Genomic DNA, 25,875 nt, shown 5'->3' on the forward strand with positions numbered 1-25,875 from the left:
TAGTCTATCGGGAGACACCAGAAAAAAACATCGCTTGTTCGCTTTGACAAAATGAAGTTGAGAAATTAAGTAACTCCATCCTGAAAAACCTTACACAATGCATGAAGGAATTTTTCTAAATTTATACCATAACGATGATAAAAAATCAAAACATATTTTACAAAATTTATCTTATTAACATGTCCAGACATATCATTTAATAGCTGTCTCTTCTAGTCACCGACTTTCTGACACATCAAATCAAAATTTCTATGCTATGATTCATCAGTGCATAGACCACTCACTGTTAATAGTAATAACTCCGAAGTACACCAAACAACATCCAACAAATCAATTCGATTTCTCACATGATTCCCCTTCAAAAACCTATTAGCTCTTTTAGACAATGAAAGAACAACAAACAAAAAACCCAAACACATTTTGAACCTCCTATTTTGTACGCACAACCCTCCAAGGCATTTACCCTTACCACAAATCTTTATATTCAATCTTCTCTTTCAGCATATTTTAGTACCAGAACGTTCAACAGCACCAAAACAAAGAACATCAAAACAATAACAAAAAACGACTACAAGATAAAAAATAAAATAACAACCAACAAGGTGAAATTCTTAAAATCCATTGACCCTCAGATGCGTGTATCTTTTCATCTCTTTACTCTTCGTCGACACAGTATATAATAGAAAATTATTATTATTAGCTATCGATTGCTTAAAATCTTTTTGAGTACCAATTTTTTTTACCAGGTGACTAAACGTGTGTATAAATAAACAAAAAAAAAAAACAAAAAATAAAGAAAGAACACAAAATTGTTTTTTTTTTTTATTTTCTGAAAACATTTCTATCTCTACTCGACAAAAGAGATTCCATTTTTGGAGAAGAAAGAAACCTTGAATTGAATGAAATGACATTTACACATTGAATGCATAATTGATTTTTCAATTTTGTATTTGGATCTTAGAGCAAAGGTTTCTAGATACAGTAGATACTCTGTATTAATTAGTTTTCCAGGACCAAATCAACAAAATGAAAAAAGTGGAAATAAGGCTTTTAAGGATTAATTCAACTTCTCTTTGAAGTTCTGTCATGTTCTGCTGACAAATATTTTGACGTAAAAATAAAACAAAGACTCCTTTATGTCACGATAAAACCTAAGTAATTCATGATTCATTTGGGATAGAAAGCAAAAATAAAGAGTTTTCTTAAAATTATTTTGATTAAAAGGGTGTTTTTTTTCGAAGAGATAGTAAATTCTGCAATTGGTCCAAAAAACCTAACGACTCTTGTATAACGTCTAAGTACTTAAGTACAAACGTTTAATTTGTTATCGGACACAAACGAATGAATAGCTTCATAGGACCAATTGCAGAATTTACAGTCTCTTTGGAAAAAACACCCCTTCACACAAAATTATTTCATGAAAACTCTTCATTCTTGCTTTCTTTTTCAAATGCAAAGTTTTAACCAAATTTCATTAAGGTGACACATAATTTTTTTTTTTTTTTTTTTCAATAAAAAAAAAAACACCCTTTTAACCATTATATTTTCAGAGATATTTAAGATTCTTGATTTCACTCTCAAAAGTAACGTAATTGCTGAATTTCAACAGGGTAATATTATATTAACTTAGTTTTTTTTAAATAGTCCAATATTTTCAATGCACCTAAAAAAACACCCTTTTGCATGAAATTATGTATTTACTTATTTTATTCGTATTTCTCATGGCAAAGACTACATTTTTAATAAAGTTCGTAAGGGTACCATATACCTATACCACTGAATTTATTGGACTTGTCGGTAAGTTTCCTTTCTTCCAATAAAAAAAAACACCCTTTCACCTAAAATATTTGTATAGACTGCTTAGATTCTTGGTTTCTGTTATAAATGAATAGTTTCTAACAATTTTCTTATGGGTACCATTTCTGTCTAAGTTTTTGTGGTGCTTATTTTGAATTTTAACATTTCTAAAGAAACACCCTTTTATTCCAGATAATTTTTAAGACTCTTTAAATTCTTAGTTTTTATAGCAAACGAAACTTTTTCACCAATTTTAGAAAATAAACAAATTTTATTTCAGCTGTTGTTATCTTTCTCACACATAACTTAACCCCTCAAAAAAACACCCTTTCACTATTTTGATCCTTGGTTCTTCTCCCAAAAGCAATTCAGTTTTAGGAGAGTACTGATTTTTTTTTTTTTTTAATTTTTTGTACTATTTTATCAATACTATAAATTGAGGAATGAGGTTATCGAAATACCGAGATTGTACTGTGGTCTTAAATAATTTTATGACTTGTCAACAGGAAATGATCTCAGCACTCAACACACTTCTCAGCCTATATAGTACTTAAAGTTCAATTTGAATACAAAATTGGCATACAAAAAAAACTATATCTACAAAAGGAATGTAAGAGTATCTTTAAGTATAAAATACTTCAATTTTAGCCCAAATTTGGTTCGATGAATTGGGAAATTATTTACCTTTTTACAACACTAATCAGCATATTTTATTGATAAAATTATATTAAGACTGTTGGTTATTATATCAAGGTTTAAAAGTTTGTTTTCATGTCCATGTGTGGGAATAGGTTGTTATACTCATCACACTTATCAATCTTGAACTATAAATATTGGTTTAGATTTGTTTTTTTTTTTTTATTGGAGTGAATGAAAGTGAATTTTTATTTACTTTTTTGTCTGTTTGTTACACATACTCTAACTTAAAAGGCCAAAAGTCAACAATTATTGAACTTCTATTGAGACTGATCTAGTAAAAAAAGTTGAAGTTCTTAAGAGACGGTCTTGTTCAGGCGCTAAAGCGTAGGTACAATAAAAACACTCTAGTAAAAAGTTTTTCTTTTTTTTTAATTTTTCCAGTTGTAACAATTGTTTTTTTTTTAATATTCACATGGAAAGTACTCTCAATGCCATAAAACTCATTAATTTTATCTCACGAATTTCAATAAAAACAACGATAATATTTAACAATAATTACTCATTGTCTCGATGCTGTGATCACCTTGTTCAGTTCAGGTTGTTGCTATTATTATTCGATATTATTATTATTATTTTTTTGCACTTTCAAACACGAAAGCAATTTTTTGTTTTTTGAAATTGATACTATTATTTGTTATTATTTCAATATTCATAAAGCACTGATATTATATTCAATTATGTATTTGCAAATAGTACTAACATTCATTAAAAAGAGATGGGTTATTATTATTAGCCATATACAAAAATTGCAAAGAATACGAAGAATTATTTAGATTGCTTTCTTTAGATATAGCATTTCCCACACTAAAATACCTTTTTTTATGAAGAAGAAAAAAGAAAAATAAAGAAAGTGTGACACTTAATCTAATTTGTTTCTTGCAAATTGTCACAAATTAAAGTAAAATTTAAGGAAAAAAAAAAAAAAGATGAATAATAAATGATAGCGGCACACAAAATTGTTGTGCAACTAAAAAAGGTAGGTTTAATAACAAGGCCGAAACATTTAATGGTACATTTAATGTAAATTTAAATAGCTGCTAGATGGTAAAAAAAAAAACAACAACAAAAAATGTGCAAAACTGTTTTGGCATAATGAGCTCTCTATTATATTATGAGGCATCAAATTTCGACTTTTTTATTTTTGCAAAGAAAAAAAAAAGTATGTAAAGAAATCATTTGGGGAAATTTGGCTTAAAAGTTGTGGAGCAGGAACTGTATTTTTTAATTTTTAAGGGCGTGAAAAGGAATGAAAGTGCATATTGCACTTGAAGTTTATTTAACTGAGACTATGTGGATTTTTTTAAATTTTAAAATACATGAAGTTTTTTCTATTTTCACATTTTGAGCTTTCATGGTTTACACATAATAACACTGGTCTGCAAGGAAATCCTCCTTCTAAATAGAAAAATAGTATGTACCTATATAAAATTACAAAACATGTAAAAATTTTGTTTAATGTATTTTATTTTGGTTTTCTTTACATATTTGGCTTTTTAAATATAATGGGCATTGATATTTTACATTTTCCTTAATAAAGGTGTTTTTGTTCATGAAGGATTTACTAAAAAGTGAAGGATTTCGATATTTCTGCTTTTTTTGTAAATCAGTATTTTAAAATATGAGAAAAAATTAATGTAAAAGGACATATTTGGTGTCAATCGATAGGCCATATTATGAGAAATAAGTCCTCCAAATTTGAGCTTAATGCTACAAATAGTTTTAATTTTGCAAGAGTTCAAATGAATCTTAAAGGTTGATTTTTTAGAAACTACAAACATTTTTCAAAAATCATTTTTACAAAAATGGTACCTGATAGAATTTTTCTGAAACCAGATTTAGATTCAGGAAAGTCTAATCTTTCATAATATCAAAAAATTGTTTTAAGGAGAAAAAAAAAGTTAAATTTTGCAGACCAGTGTAATCAGACTTTTATGAATTTTTTTTTTGCAAGGAAATCATTTAAAAAACTATTTGCTTTAAGATTATATTATAATAAAATGTACACAAAACTGCTTCTAAGTTTTGTTAGTCAATTCAAATTACTGGAGACCGCGTTCACAATTCTTTAAAAAAAATTGATTTTAAAAATGCTGATTTTGAAAATTCTGTTTCCGCAATTTTATTTCACAAATATTAATTGGTCGCAAAAAGCTAAATATTCAAAAAATTGCAAAAAAAAAAGAACAGAAAAGTAATATGAAGACTTAAGGGAAATAATGGGTGGGCCACAAAAAGTAGTCTTCTAGGTCCAATTTTATACCCTTTGTTTACATGCAATAGGTACACCTCAAGCCAGAAAACACGATTGTAGCTACTTTTACTGACGAACCAGCAGTAGACAAAACGATTAACGAATCGAAGAGAAATTTGTAAAATGCTCTTAATACCTAATATCAATAAAAAAAATAAAAACATGGTGAATAGCGCTTAACTAATTTAAGTCAGTTAAAAATAAATACGACCAATTAAATATTAAGTAAATTAAAAGAAATTTACTGGTTACTCGGACAACATTCTTAGCTTGGTGTCGAAAACTAATAAATTAGTTTACAAGCAGGTACTTAACCCGGTCTGGACACATAGTATTCAACTCTCGAGTTATACACGCCATAGAAATTTAAATATTTTACAAGCTTTTGAAAATAAATTATTAAGAAAATTTTAACATCGTTACATACATATTAATGACTTCTCGGTGAAATAGAAAATTTTGAAAAAGTAGAAAATAATCTTATAATTTTTTTTTTACTTTGACTTCGGATATCTTTCAAACGGTTGGATTAATGAAAAAAGTTTTCTTCGTTTTTTTTTGTGGGGCAATTTGTTTCAAAGAAGATTATGTCTTGCCCGTTTAATAACTATAATTTTTTTCAATTTTTTTAGAAAATTAAAAATTAAAAACGAATTTTTAATGATTTTCTCAAACTTTAGATATCGAATATCTTTTAAACGATTAGATACACGAAAAAGGCCTACAACAAGAATATGTAAAGAAATTTGCTAAAAAGTCGATTGATAAAAAAAATGGTTACTTTTTAATGAGATTGATGTAAAAATGGAAAACTGCGAATCGGAGGATCTTCCCATTGATATTAAAACTCATGTTTGGTGATTGATAAATGATAATGTTCTAGGTGTCTAGCAATCGATTTTTCGGAGTATAAAATCGAAAAAAAAAAATATATTCGATTTTTTGACCCACCCTATTATAAATATTTTTATTTGTCACTAAAAGTGCCAATTTATTAATATTCAAAGCAGTTAAAAAAAAAACTCTGATTTGATAAAAAATATATCAGGAACATAGTTTAAAGTACATATGTTGTTTTGAAACAAAAATATTAAATTTTGTATAATAATAATACATAATATGTATCATATTATGATAAATAATTTTGGCTTCCACTCAAAAAACCGTTGAAAAATTCATACTTTTTCATGCTTTTTGAAGAACAAAAGAAAATATTTTTTTCCAGTTTTTTTTTTTCATTCAAAAACTATGAACTTAACTCCAATACTTTTAAAAGCCCTAATTGACAATGACCGGATTCTAGGTCAGAACAAACATTTTTTAGATTCCACTGTCCCTAAAATCGGATCCAAAAATTGTTGTTAAATAACAATAAAAGTCCTAACGGTCTTGAAATAGTTTTTTTTTTATAGATATTTTAATAGTTTACCAATTTCTATATTTTTTGTCTCCTACTTGTTTACCTCTTTTGCAGTACAAAAAAAATTAATAATACAAAATAAATAAATAAAAAAAAATAATTTTAGTTACGCTATCTGGCAATGAATAATATTAATAAATCCAATAAAATGTGCCGCCAATTAAAAGAAGCATACATAATCCGAGTGTGTATACTTCTTCTTCGTCTTCAAGTCCTCTCCTCGTTCTTAATGTTGATTCGTGGCTTTGTCATAGTTTTCAATCAAAATTATTTCTATTTTTTCTTTCGATTCTTTCTAATTTCCATCTCTTCGACGGATTAAAGACACATAGATATTTTATTAGCACTCAAGATACAAGACAAAAAAAAATAAATAAACCCAAACAACACACGATAGATGTAAACGGATTTCTTGGCTTTAACCAAAGTGGTAGAACCACTTTGTCAGTTATATCAAAAAAATGAAGAAAAAATATACACCATTTGGTCCAGAATAGACCAAACAAACTAAACGAACAACTATTCAACTAGCCGCACTTTTTTTTCTTATTTATAAACTATGCACACTGGCAAACTAACTTCAAGTTAACACCAACGCATTAATTTAAACTTCAAAGATACTTTTTTATTGTAATTAGAATTACAGGTTTCTTTGTATCTTTTTTTTTCAAAGATTCAACACATATTTTGCATCTTCAATAAGTTTCTAAAACCTTTTTAAAGATCTGGCAAACTTTAAAGAAGAAGAAAAAAGTAGTAAAAAATCTTCATCCAAATCGCCCGACTAACCGTAACCGAAATGTTTTCAAAACGGCCTTGCGCACGAATGCGTATTTGGGAAGCAAGTTGTTGTATGAGCATCCGTCGAGTCGAGTCGAAGGCTTGCACATCGAGAGTATAACTTTTGCAAAAGCAACAAACTAGCGCAATAAGATTGAACCACGCACAACCCAACACCGGGGAATTATCTCATCGTCAAGAAGTATCTTTTTTTCAAGAAAAATACTTTTTTCTTTGCTTTCGTCTATGTTTTGTTGAAGAAGAAAGATACTTCTACGAGCTATTAGTTTGGATGCACCCAAGTCAACAACAACAACAACAACAACTTTTGTTGTTGTGATAAAAATTCATGATAGAAAAACGAGTTATTTGCCGATTTGATGCGACGTTGTTGGTGCGGTAAGAAAGGCAGCATCAACAAACAAACGACGACGATCGACGAGGCAACTGGACGCGGTTTTATGTGCGCACGGCTTGAAAGATTCAATTCAACTGAAAAGTCATGAGATACTATTGGCAATGTGGAGCCATCGAGCTCTAAGCTTTGAATTTGAGGTTGTTGTAGGTATATTATAAACAACATATAAAACAACTTAAATAAATCGCATGAGAGTTGTATATTTTATTTCTTTTTGTTTTGTTTCAACTTCGGATTGGAATCACTGTTTGAGACTGGCGAGAGAGACTCTTTTGGAGTGGTGAAAAACTATAAGATCAATCCTGGGATGGAAAGATATTGAAAGAATGTTTAAGTTCAAAAGAGGTGAATTTGAGAGAGGTTTTTTTTTTTTTTTAAGGGGTTTTATATTAACTTTGGTTAAGTGGAGCTATTTTTGGACTCATTGAAGTGCATTTTAAATGATTTTTTTTTATGATGTTTTGGTGTTTTATTTTTGGAAGAATTTTATTGGTTATCGAATGAGAATGAAAAAAAAAACTTATTGGTAATAGAGAGCATCAGATTTCTTGATTAAAAAAAAAAAAAAAACAAGTTTGAAGGGAAATATATTAGATTTATTCGTGCAGACTTAAAGATTTAAGAGCTTATAGACGATGGTAATTTAAATTGATCACGATATTTCTAACGGTGAACCGGTCTTGTTTCAAATATCGGGAATTGAAGTTTTCAAGTGGCCTTGAAGAAAGGTTCTATTTTTTTTTATTTAGAAAAAATAATTGAGATATACCAGAATGGAGCCAAAACGATAGCAAAGGGCGATATTTTACGATTTTTTTTTTTTGTTTGAAGACAGTTGCTAACATGAACAAATGTCATCAAAATCATAATAAGCAAAATTATGAATGTTGATTGGTGAAAGGTAAGAAAAATCGGCCATTAGTTGTGGTCCAAACTTCCTTTATTGATAAATTGTTTCTTCTAGGTTAACTCGTAGAATTGCCTTACTTAGAGTTAACAAAGCGATGTACTTGCGAATTTAAATATATTTCGGCTTAGATTTAACAAATTCCAATTAATTTTGGCTGAATTCTATGACAGTTATTCTAAAAAAAATCGGAGAAGATTTACCAGTTCCGGCTGAAATTCTTCGATACTTAGGTCTGACAATTCTGCTTAGAAATCAACAGAACTTTAAAAGTTTCTACCAAAATTTGATTAAAATAAAACAGTTCTGACTAAAAATTGATCAGTTTCAGTTGAAATTTAAAAGTTTTAGCAAACATTTCGCAAAGTTTCGACTGAAGTTCGTCCGAAATTTTCCAATTCTGACTAAAATCTGAATGGGATGTACCAGTAAATACTATAATTTGGGTGAAATTAAACATTTCTGACTAAAAAACCGGCGGAGATTGAACTGGTCAACTGGAATTCGACTTAAATTTACCATTTCTTACTTAAATCTGTGTTAGATTAAAAAAATATCAGCAAAAATCTAAAAGTTTTGACTAAAATTTGATTAAAATAATGACATTTCTGACTTATAATTGGTAGTTTCTACAGAAATTAAACAGTTCTGACTAAAAAACCGGCGAAGATTTACCATTTCAACTAGAATTCGACTTAAATTTATTATTTCTTACTTAAATAAATATCAGCAAAAATCTAAAAGTTTCGACTAAAATTTGATTAAAATAATGACATTTCTGAATTATATTTGGTAGTTTCTACAGAAATTAAACATTTCTGACTAAAAAACCGGCGGAGATTTACCAGTTCAACTGGAATTCGATTTTAATTTACCATCTCTTACTTAAATCTGTGTTAGATTTGATTAAATATCAGCAAAAATCTAAAAAATTCGACTAAAATTCGATTTAAATAATGACATTTCTGACTTATAATTGGTAGTTTCTACACAGATTAAGCAAAGAATAGGTCCCTTACAGTTGAAATGTACTAGTTTCAATTTGCCAAATATTTACCAGTCTCGACTAAAATTCATCCGAAATCTACCAGTTCTGACTAAAATCTGTCTAAGAAAATTCAGCTGATACTAACCAGTTAACCTGACAATTAGAAGAAATTTATCACTTTTGATTAAATTTTTGGCTGAGATTTGCCAGTAGCCAAAATTTCACAATTCTGACCGAAAATTGAAGGAAATTTATAAATTTGGACTTAAATTTGGCTAAAATGTATAAGGTTTCATTGAAATTAAACTCTAAGGGAAGCTTGATGCTAAACTATAGTAAAAAATCATCGGAATGATAAATACATGGAAATTAAATTTAAGGAAAAAAACATGAAAATTGTTTAAATGGAAGAAGTTATTAAGCAAGGAGAAAAATTTAGACTACGCAAAAAAAAAATGGATACAAAAAAAAACTAGCAGTTAACCACAGAATTTAGCTCACTAACAAGCATCAACTCTGCAACGAAACTATCCAGCAATTAAACAGCCACTAACCAGCTAACGCCAACGACTCATCGACACAAATCCTGGAAGTAGTTTAGCCCAAACGTGAGCAGGAGCATCCCATAAGAATAAGTCAAAATTTTCGGCTACTCCAAGCTAAAGAAATCGTATGTACCGAAAGGTACCTAGGTACTATGAACTTGATCTCTAACATTTTCTTCAAATTTCTCTTCTCAAAAAGCCAAGTAAGTTTGTGGAACATCTAATGCATCAGGAAGCTCAGGAAGTTTAGCAGCATAAAATAACATCACTCGAACCACGCAGCTCGGATTTCGTAAAAAAATCATTCCATACCTACTTTCAACAAGTATCAAAGTCACCGTGCCCCAAGCTTGCCGAGAAACCATTCGGCAAGTCAATGAAAAGCTGTTGTAAAGGCAAATCTTGAGGATTCACACAGATCGACCCGAACCTCAATTTCAATCTAAATTAAGACCATAAATAAAAATTGCTTTGGCAGTATTTTGACATTGTTTCAGTTTAAAATTTTAAAGAAAATATATCTGCATTATTTCTTCTTTCTATCACATCATCAAGAGAAATGGTTGAAGAAAATATATATATGTAATTCCTCCGAAAACCATAACTCATATATTGTTGTCGAACATAATAGTAGCAACAATTCTTTAACCTCCTTCGCCAAAAAAAAAAATCAAAACCAACTATTAATTCGGTTTACCCTCTCATACGAATAAAATATCTTCATATTCATATGTTCATTAATTTAATTTATTCTTTCACGACAACGACAACAACAACGAATGAGAGACATAATTTCAAAACCAAACAAACGAACAAACTAAAACAGTAGCAACATATGCATATTGTTAATTTACTGCAGTTTTCACTTTCTTGTCGTAGTTATTAACTTTCCTCATTTATAACTTGCATGTGACATGTAGCACATGAATCAGAATTCATAATCTGTCACAAACACAATGTTCTCTCATTTGTTACCCAGTACACCAGCACAGTACAAACGCTTCCAAGAACTAGAAAAAGTCTGCTAACTCAAATTTCACGAATTATACTTCTATTTCGTTTCAAGGAATAAAGTTAATTTTTTTAACGATGACTCCTTCAAAATTGTGTATGTAAATATAAATAATAATAATAACAACGCAACAAGATTCTAATCCTGTCGAAGGGAAATTCCACTCAAATTGTATCCCGAATTAAGGTTTTATGCCACTTAAAGGAATCTCCCTTGAGGCTTAGAGTAGAGGCCATTTGGTGTTTTCCTTGGGTTTTTTTCTTCTCATTTCTTCACTTACTTCTAAGTGCATATTGTTCGCGCAAAAAAAAAAAACAGATACTAAAAAAACCACGGCATACCTTAGGTACATACAAAAGCACACGAATAGTTCGTTCCATGATGATGATGGCCATAACATTTGCCTCCTTCGACTTTTCTGCACCCATTCTTGGAGATCGTTCTTTTGGTATTAACCAAAAAAGAATAACAACGAAAAAAAAAATGGAAGAATCAAATACAAAAATCCTCTAACCTGACCGCCTAACTTGAGTGTGTCTACAGCAAAGGTACCTACCATAGAACCTGTTCCTTTACCACTTCGATATACATAGATATAAAGTATAGCTCTCAAGTCCGCACCACAAGGGATCCACTCTATACCTACCTACCAAAATAAAAATCTTTAAAAAAATATAAAAAGAATAACCAGGCCTAACACAACGAACGTGCATTCAAGCATCCGTACAATGTGAACCAATGAACCTAGACTAATAGTAGAGTTTCCAGGTTAGGTTTTTTTTTTTTCTTCATTTATTATGTGTTTAAAAAACCGTTTTGAAGGAAAAATTTTATGAGATAAGAAATAAGTCAGGAATAATGTTGATGTCGAACTTTTTATTTAGCTACTAGAATTGGAAACTGGGGATCAAGAATATCCGTTGGCGATTGACTAGGCATTTATTTGACCGAGTTCATCATTAATGGAAATAAAGAGAGTTCCTGCCTTTACAGATAATGTTATAGACCGTTAGCATATAAATTTAAAAGAGTATTGGTTCGAGAATGGATCCCTGTGGGACTCCTAGCAGGTTTTGAAACTCTATTCTCACCTAAAGATTTAGACTTTATATCCATCACATTTTTATGGCATTATTTTCATTGACTACTTCAATGTTACGGAACTTGATGAATATTAATATCTTCAAAATGACCAACAGATATAGAGTCAACACGAAAAAAATAAATATTAACCCCATCAAAAAAACCGTTGAGAAAGGTTGGATTTGAAAATTTCTTAGAAATTTAATTTAAAATACTTCCAAAAACTTTTATATTGTTAAAAGGTAATGAACCCTGAATGAACTTAGCGAAGCACTTTTCGCAAATCAAATTGGGAGTTTATTTTTTTTTTTTTTTTGATAAATTAATTACAACCATATTGACTTTCTTGCTCCGGTTTTGGTTTTTTGGGTGTTTCGCTCAGTTTACATGAACTTAGCGAATCCAAAATGTGTTTTTATTTTGCTGCTGGATAGTAAAATCAATTTTGATTTGGTTGCTGTAGTAAATTTTTGAATTTTTGGGTTTTTCGCTAAGTCCATATGAACTTAGCGAAGCACTGCCCACAAATCGAATTCAAACTAGGTTTATATTTTGTTGCTTTAAAGATACGGTAGTTTTGATTCTGTTGCTCAGGCTTTGTTTTTTGGAGGTTTTCGCTAAGTTTATATGAACTAAGCGAATCAAAAATATGTTTATATTTTGTTGCAATTTTATTGCTAATTAGGTGCCGCAACATTGATTTTGTTGCTCGTCTTTTTTTCGATTTGGCTGGTTTCGCTAAGTTGTTATGAACTTAGCGAATCGAAAATATTTTCAAAAATTAAATGAAACAAATCTTCAGTGCCTCTTTCAAATATAAATTATCTTTAAAAAAATGTTTCTGTTTCGTTATAGTCTGTGAGATTATTTAGAGTTATTTTATGCTGTATGCATGTTTTGCCGATTTCTGAAATTTTACTTTTTTTCTTATAATATTCTTCGTATAAAGTCATAATAACGGTGTCTTGCATATAAATAAATTTGCGTTTTCTCAAGAAACTCAATGGACAATTTTTTTAACAATTTTCGAAGTGGTTTTGATTAAAAAAAAAAAAACTACGCCTTGGGTTTTTATTTGAAAATTCATCAACTCTTTTTTTTTTTATTTGTGCAAAGTAAAATAAGGTCAAGGTCGATATTTAAGGAAAAATAATTTCACGAATATATGTATACGTTCACTCATTTTTAACGACGATTTCGCATTCGAGAGATTTCAAAACATGTATTAGTTCGAAACTTTCTATTCCATCGGATGTTAATTAACAAATTTTTTGTTTCACATCTTCATTTTAACACAGTTCAAAATTCTATTGTAGTTTTTAAAGACGAATTTTGAAATTAAAACCTTTTCAATACAAAAAAAAATTGCTTTTAATATTGCGATCTACATAAATACAAAGTTTTTAAAAATTTTAAATATTTATGAAATATTTTTTTTTATTTTAAAATATAAATAAATAAAATTTAATTTGTATGGTTCCGGGAATATCGTTATTTAAAAAGTAAAGCACGATATTTTAATTCGTTTTCCATTGCGACCAATGAAAAGTAGGGACTTTTCTAAGAAATAGAAAGTATTTTTGAAAAGGAAATGTTAGTTTTTTTTAAGAAAATAAGCCTTTGGTAACATTTTTTTGTGATAACAAAAATTTTAAAAAATAATCTTATCTAAAAATGTGGACACTCCAAAACAACAAATGGAGAAAATAGCTCATTTTTGGTGGATTTAAAAAATGGTTTAAAAAAATTGATTGAATTTTCATTTTTCACAAAGTTGTGAAGAATAAAAATACCCAACGAAATTCTACATAAGTAGGTAATGAACTTAAAATTACCAAGCTTTTGATTTTTACATTTGGGTAATTTTTACACATCTGGCAATCTTGCTAGACTATGAGTATCGCATAGCCAGCAGCAGACACAAAATACCAAAGCAAAAATCGCACACAAAAATCGGAGAAAAACGAAAAAAGAAGAAGGCGAAGAAGATGCTAGGATGGTGATGCAGTAGTTGGTAGTTAAACGGCAGACAATCTTGCAGAGGATGAGAATGAGGATGATGATGGAGAGATGAAGCTAAAACCTGGATATCTTTGAGGTTTGGTTGTAAGGTTTTTATTTTTGTTTTTTGTTAATGCGCCCAATATGCCCCCACGAAAAAAACTGGTATTTTGATTTTGGTCGCAAAGGGGCAGTAGATATCATTTTTCTTATTTCTTAGTTTTTTTTTTGGTAATATTTTTTTGTTGTTGTAAGAATATTTTTTTAGATAAAAATGTATCTTCAGTTTGTGTTTTGGTGTATTTTATGGATAGTATAAAGAATTTGATGTGCATTTACGTAGGTAATAAAGTGAGGTGAATTTTAAGTATAGAGTTATACGAACTCTATAAAAATTTTGTATTTCAGAAAAAAACGATTTTATGTTTAGTAAAATGAATTGGTTTGTTTTTCAAACAGAGTGTTTTACTTGAATGTTAACTGGAAGAACAACCTGTGTTCTTTTTTATGTTTCTCACAGAATTATGGATTTTTTGCATTTTAATTATTATTTTTTTTATTAAAATTCTGGAATTTTCTTACGACTGCGAACAAATGTTTTAAATACAAAATACCTAATGGGTTTTTAATGACTAATATTGTTTTGTTTTACAAACATATTTCAATATTTAAATTTTTTTAAGAGAGCATTTACCTTTTATTTTTCTGTTAATTAATTAATTTCATACAAAAAACACAAACATGGAAAACATTTATGGAAAAATTATAATTAATGATAAAATTAACCCTGAAAAGCTTTACATTGCTTTAGGTTTTCTTTCACTTACAGATTAAAATAAATGAAATAGGAGTCGTTAGTTTTTTTCTTTGTTGTATTTTTTGTTTTTGTTTTTTTTTTTTTTATTTTTAAGACTCTAACACGATATGTGTACTATTTTTCAAAGTCACGCAACTAGTAACCAATTATAATAGGTAAACTTGTGTGCTTAACTCATTTAACATCATGAAATACATTTTTGTTTGTGAATTGATAACACACGCAAGATTATAAACGATATGAATAAAAAGATAAAGAACTTTTTTCGTTATATTTATGAGCATCTTTTTTTTATACAAAACAATCACTAGGTAAGATTCTATTACCATACATTTTCTTCAATTTGAACGAATTCCTTTTTTTAAATCTTACCTTCCTTAAAAGTTTTGAAATGCAAATAATAGGATACATACCTGAAATATAAGAAAAAAAAAATAATAAATTAATAATCAATTCATTAAATTAAATAAATTTATTTTTAAAAAATGCAGAAATGTAATTTTCGAAACAGAATGTAAAAATATTTTTTTGTTTCAACAGGTAGGTAATATTAAACAAGAAGAGATTTTTTTTTTGGATGAACAAAATGAAGAAAAGTGTTCTAGCGTAAAATCATCACAAATAGAGCCTAAAAGTTTGAATATCCTACATTTTGTTTGCTTACAAAAAGCTTATTAAAATGAAACCAATGTGACTTAGTTTATCCAGATTATTATTAACGTTAATATAAAGTTTTAAGCAACTTTTTGTGAATTAGGGTATTTATATTTCTTTTAAAATTTTGGGCAAAAAGGGAATTACTGAAAATTGAAAACAATATTGGACCGAATACAGAACCTTGTGGAACTCCTACATTTGTACGTGTCACATCCACAATGACCATTTAAGTATTTATTCTTCAATTTTAAATTGCAATTTCCGGACAAAAACAGACTCATGCGGTCTTTTCTATTATAATTTTAAAGCTTTTTTCTTAAACTTTTAACCTTTTTTGGTTTATAATAAAAGTCTTTAAGAAACACTTGCTTTTAGACTGAGGGAAAAGCCACCATGAAAACGACATTGACTTATCTATTATTCGGAATGGTTTTGCGTTGAAGATGAACATTTTTAAATCAACGTGGGAAAAGGGTTAATTTTTGATGGTTTCGTATCTTTCTTTTAAACAAAGACGTTTCAACTTCAATTTATTTTTTCCCTCAGTGTACCTACTGGTAAGACCAACAATGTTCTAAAAGGAATTGAACTTTTTTTTAGTCTCGTTAAATTGTTTAGTAAGAAAAATCATTTCTAATAATTTTTTTTTTAATTTTTCTAATTCAATATGGTGTTTCTTATTGTTGCTGAACAATTTTTTGAGTAACTTTATACATTTTTTTTTTTTTTGAAATTTTATATAATAATGGAAAACCACAATTTTATGTTATTACAAATAAATTTAGGTTAACTTCATCTGCCTGAAGTATCTAATTCGCATTTATACTAAATTATATAGAACCGGACCTTAAACACTCCTTTGTGGTACCCCAGCCAATCAATTTACTCTTATTTCGTGTCTTCAAAACTTATGTATGTCTTTGAGACAAGACTTGTTTCAATTTGGATTTTAGGCCTTTTTTATTCAAAAACTTGCAACACATCCAAAATGACAACTAAACAAAATTTTCTTTACTTTTGAGGTTGAATATACCTAATAAAGCTATGATTACACGGTCAACGAAATCGGTCAACGCGTTGACTCTCTGACGTAAAAATGACGTCACAATCTGTCCCAATAGTGTCACGTCGTGTGATCGTCAACGAATCTCCTGTCATTGCGTTGACGGGTACGATGACTCTCGCGTTGACACACATTTTTGGGTCATCGCATTGACTATTTTCGATGACCGTGTAATCTCTCTGTCAATGCTATTGGGACGCGTTGACAGGATTTTAGGACTGGGTGTCATCGCAATGACCCTGTCCGAGCGTTGACGGGGCAGAATTTAATACCGTGTCATCGTTTCAGAATGACATTGTTTTTTTTTGTATAGAAATGTGATGAAAGTTGGATTGGGAACATTTTTTGAATGATGTACCGTTTTAGAGGGAGGGGGTTCTCATGTCATCATTTCATCATTTCACCTTTTTGTTTTTTTTTTTTTTACAAGAAAACTTTTCGGTATGGCCATGGCATCCATGCATCCATGTTGGATGCAAAAAATTTTTTTTTTACAAAAAACCAAAAACCATTTGTATATTCTAAGCTACATTTTAAGACCATTAACATTGGGTGCCGCGTTCCTTGCTATAAGCGTTTGAAGGTGGCCATATTGATTTTTTTTCGATTTTTTTAAAATCAAATGTCGAAACTTTTTTATTTTTTTTTCTAATTTTTAGACAAAACTTTAATAATTTTACATTTATATTTGTTCAACAATCTTATTAGAACTCATTTAAGACTTTTATCTTAAAAATGCATTGCGTATATCACGAAATATTTCAATTTCAATGCGACCATGTCAAACAAATTTTCGTTTAATTTTTCTATGAGAGCTTTTTTCAAATCTCATTTTCTCCGCTTTTTTTGTTTACAAAATATTTTTAGAAAATTTAAATTTTTGCTTTGTGTCAAACCGTGTGATCAAACACCATATTTCTGCAGGTCTAAATGACTTACTTCTTGTAACTTTTTTATGAGCAAAATCAAATTCTTTTGAGTTTATTTGATAATTTTATTGAAAAATATCGTTTAAATTTAAGATAAGCCAAGGAAAAACAAAAAAATTTTCAAAATTAGGAAAAGTATCCACAAATGGTATAAAAAGCTTTTTTTTTCAAAATTTAAATTTTTTTTAACATTTAATTTTTTCTTGGTTTTTGAACATTTCCAACAGTTTAGCTATTTTACCGTTGGAAAGAAAATATTTTAACATTTAATCCTAAAACTAGAAGAATAGAGCTTTCACATGCTTTTTATTGTGTCATGATGCGATCATTTTTTACTGAGATACAGCCTATCGAAAATCACTAAAAAAATGACGATTTTTTTTTTGTTCCCTTAATTTTTTGGGCTAGTGTATTTGGAAATTCTTAAATAAAGCCTTTAACTTTAGCCTTAATTCACTATGTTAGCATCCATTATATCATGCCAAAGACGACTGCTCTACATACTGCCCTTATTAAACTTGCCGATATACATACTTGTCAATAAAGCCAGCTGTCTCCATAAAACTTAATGTTTATGTTTACATTATATCAATCTGCATATTATTGACCGCAACTTCGAGTGAACAATGAACTATCTCGACCTATTTATTTTTTTTTTTTATTTTGCAAGTGCAGAGACGCAAGCTTACAAAAACTAAAAAAACCTAGAAAGACCATCATCATCATCATCATCATAAGAATCTCGTGAGTGGACCATGAAAAAAGAAATGGATTTCAATTCTTCATTCTGTCTGCTTTTTTTACATTTTCATGTGCAAATTCCTCTTTAAACTCTTTAAAGATTTTTATATTCAACGACCTTTTGCTAGATTTGTTAATTCTGCAACGCGACCTTAGAACGAAAAATGTTTTTAGTGTTTCGGTATGGTGTATAGCTGATGGGCTTCTTAAAAAACCTATTGGTATTTATTTTTTTGTGCCCAACAGCAGCTCAGCAGCAGCGTGTCTGTATATAAAGTTCTTACACGAAAAGCTATAAATCAAAATTCCAATTGAAATTAAAATGGAAGCGAACGGTTATACAGCTGCAGCAGCAGTCAGTAGCAGCCAGCGGCAACCATCAACATTGCGCTGTTGCATATAGGCTGTTTTTGCAAAAATAAAAAAATAAAAAGCAGAAAATTACTGGTAGTAGCCATAGCCGCCGCCACGATTTGAACCAGTTAAAGAACTAAGACTTCTTGGAGGTACCTTACCTACCACCATACAGCAGTGAGACGTGTTGGCTTGATGGCGCAGTTAGCCATGATTTTATGCAACAAATGGAAATATGAAAATCTTTTGTACTCGCTGCTCGTTCGCGTTGGAAAGTGTGTTGAGTTCTTTTGACCGTATTGTCAGTCTTTTTTTGCATATAAAATTCCCTCTTTCCTCTACCAACAAACCTATTTGCAATTGGTTCTCCTAATGAGAGTTGACACGAACCAGCAGCTTACCGTTTTTATATGTTCCCGCTGGATGATTAGCGCTCTACAAAAAAGTTAACCAGTCCACAGTCCTTGGCTTTCATATCGAATAATAACGATCTATGAGGAATTTATGTTTATTTAAATTTTTGGATTTAGTTTTTTTTTTTTTTTTTTAATTCAGATTGACACGTGTGGGTACATTATGGTTCTGGAATCTGACGACGAACGGTATTGAATTGAATTTAACGGTGCTTTGCATTGATTGTGGTAGGTATTAGGTAAATTAGAAAGTACACAAGTCGACAAAAATTAAAACCAGGTCATATTAGTTGTGGTTTAGCCTGTAGCATTGCTGGACAAACAGGAATTTTCAGGTGAATAGTTTTGGAATTTAGCAAGTTTTAAACCTTGTGCGAGCTTATTTGCACCTACAACTTGCCTTAATCAGGTTTTCTACTTCTCAAAGTTAAATTTTCAAATCTGATATTTTCTTTAAAGTTCATTTTTGGCAGCATTAAAAGTCAATTATTATGTATTTTATTAGTTTTTAGGCATATGTGCATGTATATTCCCTCATAACTTCTAAATAAATGATCACAATTTGACAAATGAGATATCGTTGAAAGCTTTTTGCTCATTCACTGGTTATAGGCTATGTAACGTTTTCTAATATAGCGGCCTATAGATGCAAAAGCCATGAACTCACAGGGCAATATTTTTTAACTTTTTTACTTGTATTCAAATGAAACTATGATATATTAAACTTTATGCAAAGCCACAACAAAAAAAAAACTTTAAGCTCATAACTTTTGCCTCTAGGGGGCGCTATATTAGTGAACTTTTTATATCCTATAATCAGAGGACAAGCAAGACTCTTTCAATGATAGCTCTTTTTTCAAATTATTACAAGTATTTCTTAAGTTATGAGAGAACATACAAACAAATTTACATGCTTACATGCCTGCAAACTGGCTAAAGCTAGTTTTTTTTCTTCTATATATACGCGATTGATGATGATTGTATTGGAAAAGTCCAACAGCTGTTAGCAAGAAATTTGATATAGAAAAAAATTGAAAAAGGGTTAACTAAGGGAAATCAATAGTAATAAATCTCGTATCTTTTTCCCCAAACTCAACTCAGTCATACATAATAAAATGTTATCAGATACAAGTTTTGCCACTTGTCTTACAACAACTTTACAATAGGTCAAACAAAGTTCTTCCTAATTTGATGTTCGTCTTGGTGGAGAAATGTATGTAGGTATCGTTCAACTTAAAAACATTGCATGTCCTTATTCAACACTCACTTGACTCTTGCAGAGAATAAATTATCTGTCGTAATAAATCTTAGAAAAAAAAGTTCTATGCAACAGTTCCAGATACACCATCTCAGAGGAACACACACAAGTTTTCTTCGCAGCAAAACACACACGCACACACAAACTCGTAGAAGAAAAAAGTGTTAGTTCTGAATTTATCAAGTTAAATTCTATCTGTGAATAAAATTTTTCGTCTGGTATTTTCTATAAGATTTATTGCCAACGGAAGAAAGAAAAATGATTAAAATAAAAAAAAATAACAAGGAAGTAAAGAAGTTCATTCGTATTTTTATATTCGTATCGTATATTTATTTCTTAGCACTTTGCGCAAATGCGCGCATTGGAATCACTACTCCTTTCAGTATTAGAAGAAAATGTTAAAGCTCTTGGAGATACATTTGTATAGCGAAAGCAGAAAACCTAAGTTTAATTAATTGAATCGTAAAATGTTAATAAATCAGCAAGTAATTTGTTCTCTGGCTAGCTTTGCTATAGTAATATATATTGACAGAGGGCAGATGTGTATTTAGTTAAAAGTTTAATAAATATTCAGGGAAAATATTGCAGCAAAGTCGAAATTTATCGGTCAATTTGTTAGATGCTAAATTTAAGCATTGAATTTTATTATGTAAAACTTCATGTACCTACTCTGCTGTATTTGGATTGATGGATTACTTTTTAATTGATTGTTTTGGTGATCTCAAATAACTTATAATTTAAAGGTCAGAAATATATTAAATAAGTAAGTTTTAGGGTTAAAACTGAATTGGTTTTATTTTAAGAAAAATGACTTAAACGATTTTATCAAGTCTTATTAAGATAAAACGATTTTGAATTTGATTTGGCCAAGTACTGAAAATAGATTCCAGTTTTATAATCTTTTTGTTTTTATTTTATTTTTTTGGTGATAACGTCTTATAAATCAATGAACTCCGGTTGCATCCACGAAAAAAGGTGACCATTTTCTCCCGATCCGCAACTTAATGTTAAAATTAATCTATTGGAAATAAAAAAAATTTCAAAAGCTTCTTTGAAAGGTTATACTCTAAACGTGAGCACGAAGGAGTTTTAAAAATTCCAACATTAAATAGGGTAAATAGGGGTAAAATGAGATGGTAAGAAAAATTTGTTTTCTAAACGAAAAGTCATTGAGAGTTGATTTTTTTTTATACATAGATAAATTTGTTTCATAAATGGCATAGGTGTTGAAAAAATTCTTAAAAATTTAAAAACTGAGTTATGAACGGTTTAAAAGGAATGCATGAGGTAGGTACATAATGTAGGTACCTAAGCTTTCGAAAAAGTGGTTACTATGCATAGAGGATATTGTTTACAACAATTTCAGTTACACCAATGGAAAGTTAATAAAAACAAATATTAGACGTCTAATACGCATTTTTTTTTAAGGCACGAGATTTCGAAATATGAATTTTTGAGTATTTTTTAGAGTATTTTGGAGCGGTTTATAGTTTTTAAGAATTTTTGAAAGACTTACAGGTCTTTAAATGCATACGTTGCGTGTGCAAAAAATTGATATTTGAGCGAATAAATGTAAAAATAATTTTGTTTGTTCCAAATGTTTTTACCGTTCGCAACTGGTTTTTATTAAAATCCTTTTAGCTCCGTGAAGCCAGAACTGCGACCTCAAAATTTTTGAACCAAATTTGTCTAATTCGTTTGTCCACCGTTTGTCCATGTTTGTCCACCCAACATTTTCGTTTGTCCACCCTTCAAAAAAATTTTAGAGCAAATTCTTTTTTTTATAGGAAGTCTGAAAAATGAAAAATTGTCTAAAACGCTCAAATTTTGAGATAGAAAAATAAAACCAACTGCTGTCGTTTGTCCACCTTGAGTTCTTTACGTATACCAAAAATCATCGTTTGCCCACCCTCTGTTTAGGAGATATTTTAAAAAGAATTTTTTTATAGCAACTCTCAAAAAAGTACGCATACACCACAGTGTACCTCTATTGAAAATTAAAAAATCCTCAAAAATTATTATTTTTCAAAAATTCAAACGGCAATCGTTTGTCCACCTCGAGAAATTTTTGGAGATTTTATGGGAGTTTGAAATTTTCAGTAAAAGTTTTGTTTTTTGAATATCTCTTAAACGTATGGTAGACAAACGACGATTTTTGGCATACGTGAAAAACTCGAGTTGGACAAACGACAGCAGTTTGAATTTTTGATAAAAATTGATTTTTGGGGATTTTAGGGGAATTTCAATTTTTTAGTGCAAAATTTGTTTTTGGAATTGCTCCTAAACGGGGGGTGGAAAAACGATAATATTTGGTATGTATATAGAACTCGAGGTGGACAAACGATTGCAGTTGTTTTCATTCTTCTATCTCAAAATTTGACAACATTTTAGACAATTTTTCATTTTCAGACTTCCTATAAAAAAAAAGAATTTGCTCTAAAATTTTTTTGAAGGGTGGACAAACGAAAATTTTGGGTGGACAAACATGGACAAACGGTGGACAAACGAATTAGACAAATTTGGTTCAAAAATTTTGAGGTCGCAGTTCTGGCTTCACGGAGCTCTTTTTAATTTGATAAATAGATAAAATAATTTAAAGTTTTTGCTTTTTTTTATGAAAAATTAGTGATTTTCAGTATACAGAACATTTATTTCGATTTTAAGATGGTATAATTTTTTGTAAACTTTTCATATAACATACCTATTTGGCAAAATAATAAAGAAAAAAAAGTAATTTTTTTTTACTTTTTTTGTAAATTATGATTCGCTTCAAAAAATAATCCTTTTTTTTTACAAAACATAAAGATATAAATAATATCTTAATATTTAGCACAAATATTATATTCTTATACCTAATTTTTTTTAACAGCGAATTGGCAAAAAAAAATAGTTTTTAAATCATTTTTTTTTTATTTATGATGTTACATTATATAATATATAATGCGAATATCTTCTAAACGGTAAAAGCAACCGATTTGATGCCAAGGACTTTTTTGTAAAACATTTAAGCCCTTACAATAATCCATCTAACTAATTTAATAATAATGACTTTTCAGTGAAGTAGAAAATTTTGAAAAGTAAAAAAAGTTTTTATATTTTTGTTTAACTTTGACCTCGAATATCTTTCAAATGGTTAGATTAATAAAAAAAGTTAATAAAACCTTTTTCGTGGAGCAATCTGTTTCCTACAAGAATATGTCATGCGCGTTTGATTATTATAATTTTTCAATTTGTTACAAAATTAAGAACAAAAAACGAATTTTTAAAGATTTTCTCGATTTTTGGACCTCAAATATCTACTAAACGGTTAGATAATTCAAAAAAGTGTATTTAACCTTTTTTGTAGAGCGTTCAATTTTCTACAAGAATATGTAAAAAAATTGGCTAAAAATTCAATTAATAAAAAAATTTTTTTTTTAGTAGAAGCTTGGTGTAAAAATGGAAAATTGAAAAGCGGAGGACCTTATCATTAAGATAAAGAGCTCATATTTGGTGAGTATATTCTAGAGGTGTCTAGCAATCGAGTTTTCGAGGTACCAAATCAAAAAAACGAATTTCGATTTTTTTTACCCACCCTAATACATATACCTACATATTATATTAACTTATTATTTCAAAAAGATAAATTTAAAAAGAGCATTATCCTATCTTATTTTTCTCAATGCATTTTATTATATTTCAGAACACAAACAAATAACAATTTAAAAAAAATTAAATTCAACGGTCACTGTGGCGTATGAGGTACAAATTTTTGTTGAGATATTTTCTTTTGCTCTGTAAATAATTAAATCAAATAACCATTTCCAACCCTTTTCTGACTATTCAAATTTTTAATTTTATTTTTCTTAAGAATCTAAGAATTTAACAGAAATGCTTCAATTAAAGATGAGAAAACTGGAATGAAAAAAAAAATATTTTCAGATATGCTCTAATTTAGAAAGCATTAACATAAATGATATGACATTAAATCTTAATTTTACAGTAAGTTAAGCTGGCACTGGTAATCAAGTCAAAGTCATAATCAATAAAAAATACATTGACACCGATTAAAATATCATAACCAATTCCCGTTCATCTCATTTGAATCACCTGCATCAGTGGTAATACAAAAGCCAGTTTATTTTTTCCATTTTTTTTTGTGAAGTTGAAGATCTTTAGTGGGTAAACTTGAACTTGATCATCTCTCATCATCAACCTGATGGCCGTTGCGTTACCGACTGTAGTATGCGTCGCGTGTATTTAAGAAGAAGAAGATGTTTTAACTGCAACTGTTTATGCAACATATTAATATGACCGTGATGATGAGATGGGCAACTTGAATATTGTAAGGCCGGTTCTTGAGAATACGTATATTTAAAAAAAAAAATAATTACGTGACGTTTCATTTATGCACCGTGCACCGTGCAAACGAAAAACACATTCATTCATTTATGATGCGCTCACATCACATTATACAGTGACGACTATGACGACGATGAAGACAGTGTACTCCACCCATTAACATGCGCCGGGTGAACAACAACAACAAACAATACCAATAACATCAACATTGTGAAGCTAAATTTAAACTTACGACCAACGATTAAGTAGGCACGTCAGGTGCGGTATTTTAATTCCGTCTTCGTGTGTTAAAAGTGCAATTGAAAATGAAACTATTTGCTATTAGAAGTGATTATCAGGTATCTATAAGACTTAGAAGTGAAAAAAAAGTATTGAAAAAACACACTTAGACAACAATAAAATAATTGCAATTGCAACTGTTACCGGTGTCTCTGCAATTATTTGTGGCTAAGTGGCTGGGTCGATGACAAGCTGGATATAACTTGACTTTGTTTTTTATTTTGTATTTGTTATTTGTTTGTTTATTTCTGTTTTATTTAGATGCAATTACATGGAATTATAATCAAGTAGACGCCTATAAATATTTGTGAGAAAGTAATGATATAATGACGAACAAAACGTTTCACATTAACAAGCTTTACGTTCCTTTTTGATAATTTGATAATTTTATTTACCTTTTACTACGGGAAGTTATTTTACAAAATTTCTTTCAAATTGGTTCTTTTTTTTTACTGAGGAAGCATTTTATAATATGAAGGGTGTTTATTATTTGTGTTTGCGCCTAAAAGTATGCTGTTTAAAATAAGAAAACAAAAGTATTTTTTTACTCTCATTGGGCTGATTGAAAAAAATATTAGAATTTATTTGTTTTCGGTTGAATTTGGTTGGGGTTTACAAAATATTCTTGTTTTGAAGTATTTGAATTTCTAAATGGCGCCCAATGCATGTCTATTTTTAAAGACGCTGAATTCCAAGGCTTAAAAAAAAGACTTGAACTAAAAAAAAAACAAAATAGGAATAATGAAGTGAGTAATGTCAACATGTTTATAAAATAACAACAATTAGCTAACCGGAATAATGAAAAACTGATTAACAACAACAAAAAAACACTTCGTTGGACGCCATTTAAAAATCTTGAGTACAAAAATAAGTAATTTTAATTTGAAAACTTGAAGATTACATGGCCAATATTTTTTGATACTAAGCTTTTATCCGACTACCTGCATCAAGAAACAGAAAAAATAGGAAATTGACATTGGAAAGACATATAAAAAGATAATATCTTGCATTGGGCGCCAAATAAATGTATTATTAAAAAACGACATTTAATGAATCAACATTAAAACCAAAAAGGCATATCAACTTATTCACATGTTTATACATTTAAACAAAAACAAAAAA

At 29.3% G+C, this 25,875-nt stretch overlaps 1 protein-coding gene across 12 annotated transcripts in view; it reads right to left on the reverse strand.

Moving 5' to 3' along the window:
- Positions 1–25,875, reverse strand: part of LOC129917909 (disco-interacting protein 2) — a 225,873-nt gene that overhangs the window by 105,034 nt on the left and 94,964 nt on the right. For 4 of the 12 annotated variants that reach the window (XM_055998129.1, XM_055998127.1, XM_055998125.1 and 1 more), the window contains exon 1: positions 6,278–7,890. The exons of 1 other annotated variant lie outside the window; for it this stretch is intronic. The gene's annotated coding sequence lies outside the window, so the exon portion shown is untranslated. Of the gene's footprint in view, positions 1–6,277; positions 7,892–25,875 lie in introns of those variants that run through there. 7 more of the 12 variants (XM_055998132.1, XM_055998135.1, XM_055998131.1 and 4 more) reach the window with 4 other exon arrangements.

This window comes from Episyrphus balteatus, chromosome 4, assembly GCF_945859705.1.
Source record: "Episyrphus balteatus chromosome 4, idEpiBalt1.1, whole genome shotgun sequence".
NCBI classification, from domain to species: Eukaryota; Metazoa; Arthropoda; class Insecta; order Diptera; family Syrphidae; genus Episyrphus; species Episyrphus balteatus.